Source organism: Triticum aestivum, chromosome 4D (genome assembly GCF_018294505.1).
Source record: "Triticum aestivum cultivar Chinese Spring chromosome 4D, IWGSC CS RefSeq v2.1, whole genome shotgun sequence".
In the NCBI taxonomy this organism is placed as follows: Eukaryota; Viridiplantae; Streptophyta; class Magnoliopsida; order Poales; family Poaceae; genus Triticum; species Triticum aestivum.
The window spans coordinates 108,778,619-108,794,104 of NC_057805.1; positions in this window are offsets into that span (position 1 = coordinate 108,778,619).

The window sequence follows — 15,486 nt, forward strand, 5'->3', positions numbered from 1 at the left end:
GGGATCCCTCACCGGTGGCCATCTTCATCATCCCGGTGTTCTCCATGACGAGGAGGGAGTAGTTCACCCTCGGGGCTGAGGGTATGTACCAGTAGCTATGTTTTTTATCTCTCTCTCTCTCGTGTTCTTGATTTGGCACGATCTTGATGTACCGCGAGCGTTGCTACTATAGTTGGATCTTATGATGTTTCTCCCCCTCTATTCTCTTGTAATGGATTGAGTTTTCCCTTTGAAGTTATCTTATCGGATTGAGTCTTTAAGGATTTGAGAACACTTGATGTATGTCTTGCATGTGCTTATCTGTGGTGATAATGGGATATCACGTGATTCACTTGATGTATGCAATATCGTTTGTGCTCACTTTTATCATTAGTTACCTTGCTGTTTTTATATTTTCAGATTACAAAAACCTATATCTACCATCCATATTGCACTTGTATCATCATCTCTTCGCCGAACTAGTAAACCTATACAATTTACCATTATATTGGGTGTGTTGGGGACACAAGAGACTTTTTGTTATTTGGTTGCAGGGTTGCTTGAGAGAGACCATCTTCATCCTATGCCTCCCACGGATTGATAAACCTTAGGTCATCCACTTGAGAGAAATTTGCTATTGTCCTACAAACCTCTGCACTTGGAGGCCCAACAACGTCTACAAGAAGAAGGTTGCGTAGTAGACATCAAGCAGTTTCTAGCGCCGTTGCCGGGGAGGTGAGTGCTTGAAGGTATATATTTAGATCTTGCAATCGAATCTTTTAGTTTCTTGTTTTATTACTAGTTTAGTCTATAAAAGAAAATTACAAAAAAATGGAATTGAGTTTGCCTCATACGCTTCATCTTTTTAACATCTTTCGTGAGTATGATGGAAAGGAAAATTGTGCCAAAGTGTTAGAAGAAGAATGCATTAAAATGTTTGGCACTAAATCTTTGAATGATGAGCATGATTGCAATGTTGTTAGTATGAACTCCTTGAATATCCATGGTACTAATGATGATTGCACTAGTCATGATGAAAATATCTCTTATAAGCATGTCGATTTTTGTGGAGTGCATAGACTTTGCAAGTACATACCAAATAGGGAAGATAGATTTTGCAAGAGGCATAAGTATTTGGAAACTAAATGGTTGCAAGAGAGGCTAGATGTTTGTGCGGAAAATTTAAAATTTCTTCACCATACTTGTGAACTTTGCAATGAACATGGTCATTTAAATATCAAATGCAAATTGTTTCATGATCGAATCATGTCCAAAAATTGTGATGATTTGATTTCCCTTGCACATCATAATGAACTTAGTTTGCTTTTGGTTTATGAAGAAATGAAACGTACAACTAGGCATATTCCCGAATATAACCTTGAGAAATTCCTCGATATTGATCTAGAAGAAATTTATATGTATTGTGCAGTGAATTGCATTAAAAATCCTTATATTGCCAATTACATAAAGAAATGAAAACAAATAGAAGATGAAGAGAATACTAATGAAAGGGAAGAGACTTCCCAATATTCTCCTATTATTACTTATGATGAATCAGGTAATGAGGAGGAGCCTTCTATTCAACTAATCTCATTAATAAGGAGCTCCAAAAGGAGGATTGAACCCACACATGATGTGAAGAAGAAAAATAAAATATGGGGGAGCAAAGGTAGAAAGGTATCTCTCCCAAATGATGTTGCTTCTATTACTCATTGTGATGATGATAATTGCTATACTATTGGTGCTATCCATACTATTAATGATGAGAGTGATTATGCTTATGCTATGAAAAGGCCCAAGCTTGGGGATGCTATGTTTGATGAGAATGACATGTTTGAGAATATATTTGCTGCAATTAATGTTTGTCCCAAGCTTGGGGATGCTACGTTTAATGGAGATGATATTTTTAGTCCCCCAAGTTTTGATGAGCAAATTTATTATGATGATAGCATGCCTCCTATTTATGATGATTATTGTGATGACACTTATGCTATAAAAAGTAGTGATGATTATATTTATAAAACTTGTCATGATTATGATTAACCTTTTTCTGAATATTACTCTTTTAATGTGGAAACAATTTATAGTATTCGAGTCTCTTATGATACTCCCACTATCCTGAAAGAGAAGAATTTTGCTTATGTGGAGAGTAATAAAATTTCTATGCAAGTAGATCATGAAAAGAATGCTTTAGGTGCTGGCTATATTGTTGAATTCATTCATGATGCTACTGAAAATTATTATGAGGGAGGAATATATGCTTGTAGGAATTGCAATAATATCAAGTTTCCTCTCTATGTGTTGAAAATTTTGAAGTTATGCTTGTTTTGCCTTCCTATGCTAGTTGATTATTGTTCCCATAAGTTGTTTGCTCACAAAATCCCTATGCATAGGAAGTGGGTTAGACTTAAATGTGCTAGTCATATTCTTCATGATGCTCTCTTTATGTTTCAATTCTTATCTTTTATGTGAGCATCATTGAAATCATCATGCCTAGTTAGGGGCGTTAAACGTTAGCGCTTGTTGGGAGGCAACCCAAGTTTTATTTTTTTTCTTTCTTTTTGGTTCTGTTTAGTAATAAATAAATCATCTATCATCTGGTTAGATGTGGTTTTATGTTTTAATTAGTGTTTGTGCCAAGTAAGACCTATAGGATCTTCTTGGATGATAGTTATTTGATCTTGCTGAAAATTCCAGAAACTTTCTATTCACGAAAACAATTGTTTAAAATCACCAGAACGTGATAAAATACTGATTCCACTTGCAGAAGATCAATAATCAAATTATCTAGGTCTTCCTATTTTGGTATAATTTTTTGAGTTCCAGAAGTTTGCGTTAGTTACAGATTACTACAGACTGTTCTGTTTTTGACAGATTCTGTTTTTCGTGTGTTTTTTGCTTATTTTGATGAATCTATGGCTAGTAAAATAGTTTATAAACCATATAGAAGTTGGAATACAGTATATTGAACACAAATACAAATAAAGAATGTGTTCATTACAGTACCTTGAAGTGGTGTTTTGTTTTCTTTCGCTAACGGAGCTCACGAGATTTTCTGTTAAGTTTTGTGTTGTGAATTTTTCAAGTTTTGGGTAAAGATTCGATGGACTACGGAATAAGGAGTTGCAAGAGACTAAGCTTGGGGATGCCCAAGGCACCGCAAGGTAATATTCAAGGACAACCAAGAGCCTAAGCTTGGGGATGCCCCGGATGGCATCCCCTCTTTCGTCTTCGTTCATCGGTAACTTTACTTGGAGCTATATTTTTATTCACCACATGATATGTGTTTTGCTTGGAGCATCATTTTATTTTGTTAGTATTTGCTTGCTGTTATTTATAATAATGTTTTGCATCTCTAGTTTCAATAAAAATGTCAAGGATAGCCTTTACCATGCTTATTTTGCAAGTATACATGTTGCTGTTTCATAACAAAGTTTATCGCTATTGCAAAAATTCCCTAGAAAAGCCATAATATGATAAAATGTTGAAACTTTTTGCATAATAAGCTCCGATAAATTTTCTACAGTGTGGTAGAATTTCATAATGTTTGGAGTTAGGGAAGTATGATGAATCTTGCATTCTTTACAGGCTGTACTGTTTTGGCAGATTTCTGTTATGTTTGCATTGTTTGCATATGTTTGCTTGTTTAATGATTCTATTTGAGGATAGGAGTATTAAATATGCAGAGGCATTTAGTATACAATGTTGAATAATAATTTTAGTGATTTGTTACAGTAGAGAATGACAAGGTTTTTTCATTGGTTTATACTAACTTATCTCACGAGTTCTTGTTGAGTTTGGTGCGGATGAAGCTTTCGAGATTTAGGAAACCGTCATATGAGAGGAATTAAGGAGACACAAAAGATCAAGCTTGGGGATGCCCAAGGCACCCCAAGATAATATTTCAAGAAGTCTCAAGCATCTAAGCTTGGGGATGCCCCGGTAGGCATCCCACCTTTCTTCTTCAACAATTATCGGTTAGTATCGGTTGAGCCTAAGTTTTTGCTTCTTCACATGATGAGTGCTATCCTTGAAATGTTGTTTTATTTTGTTTTGCTTGCTATTTGAATAATATCCCAAGATCTGAAATTCTTAAATGAGGGAGAGTCTTCACAAAGCTACATAATTATTCAACTACTCATTGATCTTCACTTATATCTTTTTGGAGTAGTTTGTCATTTACTCGTGTGCTTCACTTATATCCTATGAGTAAATGGTTGAATGATTTGAATATCATAAATCTGAAATTATATATGTTTCATATGCTTATCCCATGGGGAGTAATGACTTCACATATAAGAAGTAGAGGTGGTAAATTTATTGAAGGTTAGCAAACATTGTATTGGTCACTTGAACAATTCATGAAAGAATATTGAAGGAAGAGAGATTTCACATATAAATATACTATCTTGGACATCTTCTATGATTATGAGCCCCATTAATTATTTTCAAACCTGAGCAAATTAGTTGAAGTTGGACAAGGAAGACAACATAATGAGTTATGCTTGGGTATATTTGTATAGAAGTTATATTGTTATGGATCCTCTAACATGTGGTGCTTGCTATTTAGAATCCTTTGCTAGCCAAAATATCTGTACTAAGAGGGAATACTGCTTGTGCATCCAAATTCCTTGAACCAAGTTTATTCCATGAGTGTCCACCATATCTACCTATATGCGGTATTTACCTGCCGTTCCAAGTAAATTTGCATGTGCCAAACTCTAAACCTTCAAATAATAATCTGTTGTGTATGCCCGAATCGCTCATGTAGCGACTAGGGGCTGTCAGTATCTTCCATGCTAGGTGGTTTATTCTCACGATGAGTGGACTCCGCTCATCATTCATGAGAAAATGGCTGGTAACTAGGATGCCCAGTCCTATGATCAAAAGATCAAAAACATATTCGCAAATAATTTAAACAAACTACCCCAGGATTGTTGATAGTTGGACGGCACCCGTTGTTTCGGACAAGCTGTGGAGTGTGATTGTTGGTGGAGGGGGAGTAAAATCTTTACCTTTCTATTTGGGAACTGCCTATAATGTATCTAGTATGGAAGGTATTGGGAACTCTTGGTCGTTATGTTGACAATGAAAGCATACCTCTCAAAATTATTTTCATCTCTGTTTTTGCTTCGAGCTCTGGCACCTCTGCAAATCCCTGCTTCCCTCTGCGAAGGGCCTATCTTTTACTTTTATGCAAGAGTCAGTAGTATTCCTTCTCATTCCAACCTACTTTTTAGTTGGCAAGCATCATGTGGTGGAGAAAGATCTAAGCATATATGTCCATTCAAATATATTGGATCATGAATTATTATTGTTGACAATTATCTATATGATAAATAAGTTGGGAGGCGAAACATTAAGCCCCTATCTTTCTCTGTGTTGGATGGATGCTATTTGTTCTAAAAATATGCTTTGAGTGGTAGCAATCATGGAAGACTATATGGTAGTTGAGTATGTGGGATTTGCTAAATCAAAGCTCTTACATAGACCCTTCCTGAAAATAAGATGAATTGCAATTGTTTGATGACTGAGAACGGTTTGTTAGTTTTCAAGAAAGTTTATGATCTATACTTTAACATGTGAATAGCTTGTTACTTGATCATGAGAAGCTTTATGATATGAGCTACTGTTATGATATATAATGATGCTAGAAAAAGTAATTGGAACTATCATTGATCAAACTTATGCACTTGCTAGCATTCACACTTCATAAATTATTTCTTTTATCATTTACCTACTCGAGGACGAGCATGAATTAAGCTTGGGGATGCCGATACGTCTGCAACGTATCTATAATTTATGAAGTATTCATGCCATTATATTATCCATCTAGGATGTTTTATGTGCATTTATATGCTATTTTAAATGATTTTTGGGACTAACCTATTAACCAAGAGCCCAGTGCAAGTTTCTGTTTTTTCCTTGTTTTTGAGTTTTACAGGAAAGGAATACCAAATGGAGTCCAATTGACGTGCCAATTTTTGATGATTTTTTATGGACCAAAAGAAGCCTCCGGAGCAATAGAGTTGGGCCAGAAGAGTCTCGAGCTGTCCACGAGGGTGGAGGGCGCGCCCACCCCCTGGATGTGGGCCCCTGCCTCATGGACGGCTCGGAGACCTCCTTGACGTGAGACCTACACCAAAAATTCCTATAAATACTGAAACCTCCAGAAAATAACCTAGATTGGGAGTTCCGCCGCCGCAAGCCTCTGTAGCCACCAAAAACCAATCAGGACCCTGTTCCGGCACCCTGCCGGAGGGGGATCCCTCACCGATGGCCATCTTCATCATCCCGGCGTTCTCCATGACGAGGAGGGAGTAGCCTACCCTCGGGGCTGAGGGTATGTGCCAGTAGCTATGTTTTTGATCTCTCTCTCTCTCTCTCTCTCTCTCTCTCTCTCTCTCGTGTTCTTGATTTGGCACGATCTTGATGTACCGCGAGCTTTGCTACTATAGTTGGATCTTATGATGTTTCTCCCCCTCTACTCTCTTGTAATAGACTGAGTTTTCCCTTTGAAGTTATCTTATCGGATTGAGTCTTTAAGGATTTGAGAACACTTGATGTATGTCTTGCATGTGCTTATCTGTGGTGATAATGGGATATCACGTGATTCACTTGATGTATGTTTTGGTGATCAACTTGTGGGTTCAGTGACCTGTGAACTTATGCATAGGGGTTGGTACATGTTTTCGTCTTGACTCTCCGGTAGAATCTTTGGGGCACTCTTTGAAGTACTTTTTGTTGGTTGATTAGATGAATCTGAGATTGTGTGATGCATATCATATAATTATACCCACGGATACTTGAGGTGGCATTGGAGTATCTTGGTGACATCAGGGTTTTGGTTGATTTGTGTCTTAAGGTGTTATTCTAGTACGAACTCTAGGATAGATTGAACGGAAAGAATAGCTTCGTGTTATTTTACTACGGACTCTTGAATAGATCAATCAGAAAGGATAACTTTGAGGTGGTTTCATACCCTACAATAATCTCTTCGTTTGTTCTCCTCTATTAGTGACTTTGGAGTGACTCTTCGTTGCATGTTGAGGGATAGTTATATGATCCAATTATGTTATTATTGTTGAGAGAACTTGCACTAGTGAAACTATGAACCCTAGGCCTTGTTTCCTAGCATTGCAATATCATTTGTGCTCACTTTTATCATTAGTTACCTTGCTGTTTTTATATTTTCATATTACAAAAACCTATATCTACCATCCATATTGCACTCGTATCACCATCTCTTCGCCGAACTAGTGCACCTATACAATTTACCATTGTATTGGGTGTGTTGGGGACACAAGAGACTCTTTCTTATTTGGTTGCAGGGTTAATTGAGAGAGACCATCTTCATCCTGCGCCTCCCACGGATTGATAAACCTTAGGTCATCCACTTGAGAGAAATTTGCTACTATCCTACAAACCTCTGCACTTTGAGGCCCAACAATGTCTACAAGAAGAAGGTTGCGTAGTAGACATCACGCTACTGTTCGTCCATCCCTCCACCATCTACTGTTCATCCTGCCCTCCACGGGGTGGTCCTGTTCATCCTGCCCTCCACGGGGTCCTGTTCATCCAGCCCCAACCGGCTCGATCGATCGGGGTCCTGTTCATCCACCCCCACCGGGAACTGTTCATCCAAACCCCCCAGCAACGCTCACTGTTCATCCAGAGGCAGCATCGACTGGCTTCAGTTAGCAGCAGTAGCGAAGGAATCGCTCGATCGGGTTCAGTTAACAGCCATCGATCGATCGCTCGGGTTCAGTAACGCGTAGCCTGCAGTGCAATCGCTCGGATTCAGTTAGAGCCCAACGCCTCGCTCGAGTTCAGTTAGAGCCCAACGCCTCGCACCCACGCGCGTGCGTGTACGAGAGAAACGCGCATCGCTCGGCCCCGACCACCCACCATAACTGGGAACACTGCGATATTTTCCTCGCCCTCGCTTCTACCATGGTTTTTTCCGTCATGGACGGCCCAAAGAATGTCATGCAGCTGCGTCTCCGGCCCGCCCAGGACGAAAAGCCCATTTTCTGTCATGATTTTTTGTCATAGAAGTAGGACCCCACCACATCTATGATGATACCGGGTTTTGTCACAATTATCGTCATAGAAGTGTCATAAGTATGACAGGAAAAAATTCGTTCGGCCCAAAATGTCACGGATGTGTCTTTTTTTGTAGTGGCTGCACCTGCCGGGCCGAGATCTCATCAGCCGGCAGCTCTCTGTTCACCAGGAAATTGAGGATGGGTTGCGCCCATGATGGTGCTTGAACTTCATTTACTGTCATCACGGCCACTTGTACTAGGGCGGCTGGGTTGGGAGGCGACGGGTTGGAGTTGGTTGCCGCCTGCTGCATCGTTGGAGTCCCCGGGCTGACTGTTGTAGCCCCCGGGCCGGGTTGTGAAGTCCCCGGGCCGAGTGCGACTGCTGCAGTCCCCGAGCCGTTTGGTGAAGTCCCCGGGCTGGCTGCTACAGCCCCCGGGCTGGCTGTGAAGTCCCCGAGCTGGCTGCTGCAGCCCCCGGGCCGGATTGTGAAGTCCCAGTGCCGCCTGCCGAAGTCCCCGGGCCGGCTGCTGCAGCCCCCAAGTCGGATCCGACTGCTTCGGGAGCGGCCGGCATGAAGACGGACTCGGATTCTGGAGAAGGCTTGATTTACGGCTTGCGGAAGCACTAAAGGGAGACACCGGCTGGTATTGCTTGACGGGTGGAGCCGATCCGTGCCAAGGCATCAACTGGCTCGTTTTTGTTCCGTGGCACGTGAAGGAACTCGCTCCACTCAAAATATCCGCTGAGCTGCTGGACGAGGAAACGGTAGCTCGCCATGTTTGCATCCTTGGCGTCCCAGTCACCAGATGACTGTTGGACCACCAAGTCGGAGTCGCCATAGCACAGGATCCGGCGGATGCCGATCTCTTTGGCCAGCTGGAGGCAGTGTATTAGCGCCTCATACTCGGCCACATTATTGGAGGCGGCAAAGTGGATTTTTAATGTGTATCTGAGCTTGTCGCCTTTGGGAGAGGTGAGGACAACGCCGGCTCCCAAGCCGATGCGCATCTTCGAGCCATCAAAGTGCATTCACCAATGAGTGGAGTCTGGAGCTGGCGGCAGGTACTGGGTCTCGGCCCAGTCGACGAGGAAGTTGGCTAGTGCTTGTGACTTGATGGTGGTGCGTGGCTGGTAGAAGATGGTGTAGGGAGCCAACTCGATGGCCCATTTGACCACTCGGCCAGATGCATCTCTGTTGCCTATGATCTTAGCAAGTGGGGCAGTGCAGACAACCGTGATTGGGTGCTCTTGAAAATATGGCTTCAGCTTCTTGGCGGCAAAATGCACGTCGTAGCACATCTTCTGGTAGTGAGGGTAGTTCTGCTTCGAGGTTGACAGCACCTCGCTCAAATAGTACACAGGCCTCTGGACCGGCTGTGCTCTGCCGTCTTCTGTGCACTCTACTACCATGACAGTGCTGACCACCCGGCTGGTGGCAGCGATGTAGAGGTACATGGGTTCTTTAGCAGTCGGAGCCGCCAGGACAGGTGGCGTGGTCAACATCTTCTTCAACTGGAGAAAGGCCTCGTCTGCCTAGTCATTCCACTCGAAATGAGTGGTTTTCTTCATAAGCTGGTACAGGGGAAGAGCCTTCTCGCCCAACCGACTGATGAAATGGCTGATGGATGCTAAACAGCCGGTGAATTTCTAGATGTCTCTTAGTCGGGTTGGTCTCTCCATCCTCTAGATGGCCTTGATCTTCACAGGGTTGCACTCAATGTCGCGCTCTGAGACCAGGAAGCCAAGGAGCTGGCCGGCTGGTACTCCAAAGACGCATTTCTCTAGGTTGAGCTTGATTTGAAAACGGCACAGATTATCAAAAGTTTCCTTGAGGTCTTCCAAAAGGGTATCGCGCTTCTCCGTCTTCACCACAATATCGTCTACATAGACGTGGGCATTTCTGCCGAGTTGCTTGAGGAGGCACTTCTGCATGCAACGCTGAAACGTGGCACTGGCATTTCTCAATCCGAATGTCATGGTCAGGTAGCAGAAGGCTCTGAATGGTGTGATGAAGGCGGTCTTCAGGCGGTCTACCGGGTTCAACTTGATCTGGTGGTACCCTGAGTAGGCCTCCAAAAAACTCAGCAGCTCGCATCCGGCTGTGGAGTCTATCACTTGGTCAATTCGAGGCAAAGCAAATGGATCCTTGGGGCATGCCTTGTTGAGACTGGTGTAATCAATGCACATGCGCCACTTGTTGTTCTTCTTGAGTACAAGGACTGGGTTGGCTAGCCACTCTGGAAAAAACACTTCCATAATGAAGCCGGCTGCCAGAAGCCGGGCTATCTCTTCACCAACAATTCTTCTCTTCTCTTCCGACAGTCGGCGGAGGGGTTGTTTGACTGGTTTTGCATCTGCTCTGACATGTAGCTTGTGCTCGGCGAAATCCGTCAAAACACCCGGCATGTCTTTGGGAGACCATGCGAAGATCTCCCGATTCTCATGGAGGAAATCGACGAGCTCACTTTCCTATTTGCTATCGAGGTTGGTACCTATGATAGTGTGCCTCTCCGGGTGCTCAGGGTCCAAGGGGATCTTCTTTGTTTCTTTGGCCGGCAAGAAGGAGCCCTGGGTCTCCGACTCTTTGGGCTCTGGTGACAGGTCCGGCTGCTTGCCGGCCACGGCCACCACCTGGTCCAGGAGCTTCTTCTCAGCAGCAATCACAAGGGACTCGGCCAACCGACAGCTGGCTGCAGCACAGGCGGACGACTTCTCATAGTCTCCAGCTATTGTGATAATGCCCTTGGTTCCCGGCATCTTCATCTTGAGGTAAGCATAATGTGGCACTGCCATGAATTTGGCCAGAGCTGGCTGGCCTAGGAGCGCGTGGTAAGGGCTCTCCAGGTCCACCACCTCAAACCAAATTGCCTCACGGCGGAAATGATTCTTGTCTCCGAAGAGGACATCTACCTTGATCTTGCCGATTGGTGAGCAGGAAAGGCTGGGCACAATGCCGTGAAAGACAGTCCGACTGGGCTGGAGCTGCTTCTCTTTGATGCCCAACTTCTCCATGGTGTCCCGGTAAATGATGTTGATGCTACTACCGCCGTCTATCAGAATCCTGGAGAAACGAGCAGCTCGCCTCTCTGTTGCAAGGGTGTCATCCAACACCAGGGCGTAAGAACCCGGAGAAGGCATCACTTCCGGGTGGTCCGCGCAGCTCCAGCTGATAGGCTTCTCAGACCATTGCATGAACTCTGGGGCCGTTGAGGCAACGGCGTTCACTTCACGGTGCTGCTGACGTCGGCTGTGTCTGTCATTGGCCACACTAGTGAAGACGACGTAAGCACCATGTTCTTCAGGGAAGTCATCTTGGATAGCGCCGATGGCTGGACGGGCCACCGGCTGCTGGGGTGGTGGAGGCGGCGGGCGAGCAGGCGGAGGCGGCATTCCCTCGCCCTTGGCAATGCGGACGAGCCAATGGCATTTCCGGGTCGTATGATTGGATGGATTCGCACCACTGTGGAATTTGCAACTTCACCAGCTTGCCACCCTTCTGACGCTTGGGGCCGGGTTGTCCTTCAGGCTGCTCGTCTTCGACTGTTGCCACCTGCCGGCTGCTGGAAGCCGGCTTAAGGGCCTTGCACTTGTTGTCGTTCGGACTGCTGCCGCCGACTGTTGTCAGTAGCTGGCATCTGAGGATCCGGAGGGAGCACCTCTCCGGAAGTGTCAACTCGGAGCACCGACTTCATGGAAGAGTCGGCAGTGGCGTATTTGTCTACTATGATCAGCAGCTCGTCGGGTGTTGCTAGCTCGTCGCAGAGGAGTCGGTGCTTGAGGAGGGTGCCCTCTCGGCACCCGGCGGTGAAGTACTCGATGGCTTGCACCTCATGCACCCCCATGCAGGAGTTGCGTAGTTCAGCCCACCGCGTCAAGTAGTCGCGGGTGGACTCGTCCGGGCCTTGAACGCACAGCGAGAGCTGGCGGGGCTTGGGCGGCCGCTTGTAGGTGCTGGTGAAGTTGCAGATGAAGACTTCAGTGAAATCTACCCAGCTGTTGATGCTGCGGGGCTTCAGGCTGTTCAGCCACGTCCGGGCTGTGCCCTGGAGCATTAGCGGAACGTACTTCACGGCAACACGCTTGTTGCCGTTTGCTATGTTGACGGCCGTGGAGTAGTCGACCAGCCAGTCTTCCGGCTTCACGGAGCCGTTATACTTGGGCGTATCTCGTGGGAGCGAGAACCCTTTGGGGAAGGGCTCATCGCGAATGCGGGGGCCGAAGCAAGGCGGGCCCATTGCGTCTTCTTCTTCTAGCGCCAGAGATCGAGTGAGGCGGTCGATCCGATGGCGGGCGTCATTCTCTCCGACTCCTTCTCGGCGGCCCAGCCGGTTGCCGAGAGTCGGGTGCTCAACAGGCGGTGGGGAGGCGCGCCTCTCCCCGCGAGGAGGAGGAGGAGGCGGATAGTCGTCCCATCGTTCCACTGCTCGCGGGCGGCCATCTTGGTCGCGCTCGATGGTGAGGCGTGTGCGGCTGCGGCTAGCAGCCGGCTCTCGGTCTCGTCTGTCGCGGACGCTGCCTGTCGGCGTCCAGGAGGTCGCGCCTTGCTCTCGGCGAGGAGGCGGGTTCTCAACCCTCTGGCCGGGTTCTTCCATGCAGCAGCCGGCTTCTTGCTGCGTGGCAGCCGCGTCGATGAGCTGCTGAACGCGCTCCATCATGCAGCGCCGCTCGTCACCCTCCAGGTGATCCAACTCGTCCGCCACCGCCTGGGCAGCTCGTATGTTCTCCGTGGGCGTGACATAGACAGGGCGGTCTACCCCGAACATGCTAGCAACGGCAACGCCGGGCTGTCGGACCGAGCCAATGCGGCTGGGCCCACCAGCAACCGGCATGCCGCCAACGGCGCGGTCGATCTCGCGCTGGTAGGCCTCAGAGAGGCGTCTCATGGTAGCCAATTTCTTGGTGCTCTCGACGAGTGAAACGCGGCAGGCTTGTAGCGTCTCAGCGTTGGCGTCTTCTGCGATGGGCGCAGACAGGTCTCGCAGTGCTCCCTGCAGCGGGTCTTGGGCAGCCCCACCAGAGGCTCCGTCGTGGCTGATGACGAGCACCTCTTTGATGGAGCTGCCGCCACTATCCGCGCGAGCGAGCGGGTCGTCGATGACCACCATGTTGGTTGGGAAGGCGTCGAGGGACGCCGTGTCGGAGTCGACAAGTATCGGATTGGTGGAGCCGATCGACTCTAGGTCGGAGGCCGGCTCATTGGCGATGTCGAGCTTGCCAAGGAGGTCGACGAGGCAGCTCTCGGAGCTGGTTGCTCCCGAGTCGGGCGTGGGCTCGTCGGAGAGGCGGAACTCGCCAATGAGATCAGCGAGGCAGCTCGCCGCGCAGGCGACTTCCGTGCCATGCAGTGCGTCAGTGCAAGCGACATCGGGCGTGCCGGGCTGGCTGCGCTTGCTAGGGAGAAAAAGGGTTCCCGTCCAGAACAGATCTCCGGACGACGGTGCACCTAGCCCCATGGTGGGCACCAAATTTCAGGGGTGTCATGCGACATATGCCAAAGGATGGCCTATCATGGTGGGGGAGAGTAAGACATCGCCGGTGCCTGGAAACGGGATAAGGCGTAGGCACGTACGCCGACGCATCTTACCCAGGTTCGGGGCTCTCCTAGGAGATAACACCCCTAGCCCTGCTCTGCGGGGTCTCCGCATGATCACTATCTCAACAATGGTGGCTACAAGCTTGCTCCTTGAGCTATTTCTCTAGAGGAGGAAGAAGAACAAGGCTAGCCCTAGCTTCACTCTTTCTATGTGTGTGTGTGGTCTCTATGAGGCTGAACCCTTTGCATGGGTGCCCTGGGGGGGTTTATATAGGCCTACCCCCCAGGGGTACAATGGTAATCCGACCGGGTGTAGGACCCGGCTATCAGTGTCTATGGACGCCGGCTTCTCCGCCGGCCGCTGGGGCCCGCCGCCTGGTGGGTCCCGCTGGCTGTCTCATACTTCACCGACAGGCCGAGCCCGCCGCTTGCAGGTCCTGCCGGCTGCTAAGTACTGTGGCTGCGCCACTCATGATGCATGCTTTGTCGGGGAGAGCATGGCTACAGTGCCGCCGCCTGGTGGGCGTTCACTGTAGCCACTCCCCGTCTCTTCTGATTAATGGCGCACAGACTCTGAGGGAGGGGTCGCCTGCTGGGAGTCGGCCTCCCCTGTGCCGACTGGTCAGGGCTGCCGTCTTCTAGTATCTCACAAACAGATAGGGCCCGCCGCCTATGGGCCGTACCGACAGCCCGTAGTGGGAGCATGGCCTCCTCTGCCATGGGTGATGTCATGGGCTGCATGGCAACAATGCCGCCTCGGGCGAGGGATGTCCGCCCAGTACACTGCACTGTGGCCACGCTCCGCCCTGGATTCGGGGGCGGCAGTCTGTACTGTAGCCACGCCCCGTCTCGTCGTTATCATGTGGTGCAAATTTCAAGGGAGCGGAGGGGGGCTACCTGCTAGGAGCCGGCCTCTCTGGAGGCCGCCTGCTAGGAGTCGGCCCACCTCATGGCTGTCTTCTGGGAACTACCGCCCTCTAGCAGCCGGTCGCTTGGTCCAGCCGGCCCTGAGAAGGCGGCCCTTTGTCTTCGAGGCTTGAGGGGCGCAGCCAGCCCTGATGTCTTGAATCGCCATGGCGAGCAGATGAGGCTACCCGTGGTCATTTACTCCGACAATACGTGTTTGTCACAGTAGGTCATGTTTTCTGTCATGCATGTACATCCATGATGATTTTATGACAGAATCAAGATAGTCATACATGTGCTGTCGTAGAAGTGTTCCATGACATTACCAAAATTACCATCACAGAAGTGTTCACTTCCATGACGATAAATGTTGCGTCATGGAAGTGCTTTCGTCAAGGGTGACCGACACGTGGCATCCACCGTAACGGGTCGCCGTTAAGCTATCTGGTCCGGTTTTGGATCCGATAACCGGTTAATAGCCCGGACCAATGAGGATTTTCCACATGTAAAATTGTCATTGGTCGGAGGAAACACTTGTTCGCTCACCGTTGGGACAGATGTCATCCATTCATTGGACAGGAGGCGCCTATGATAGGTCGACACATGGCACGGCCCAACAAAGGCCCATTCCAGTGAAAAGGCCGGCCCGTTTGACTTGGTCAAAAGGTAACGGGCTGGCCCACGGAAAGCCTGTTCCTATATAGCCCATTTACAGCCCGCTAACTCACGGCCCGTTACGGCCTATCGGAATTAAGCCCAGTAGCTTCATCTGGGCCGTCCAATATGATTCCAGTCCGTTGTAACTTCTGGCCCATGTATGGCCCATGATGTCTTTCGGCCCATACGAGGCCATTTGTAACTCTTGGCCCATTAACGACCCGTAGTGAATCTGGCCCGCAATGAACAGTGTATCGCTTCATACCCACTAACGGCCCATTATTTCATTGGGCCGTTTCCAATCCGTGTTATCTTTCGGCCTTCTTAGGGCCCATTTATTCTTGGGCTTATTTCCAGCATTC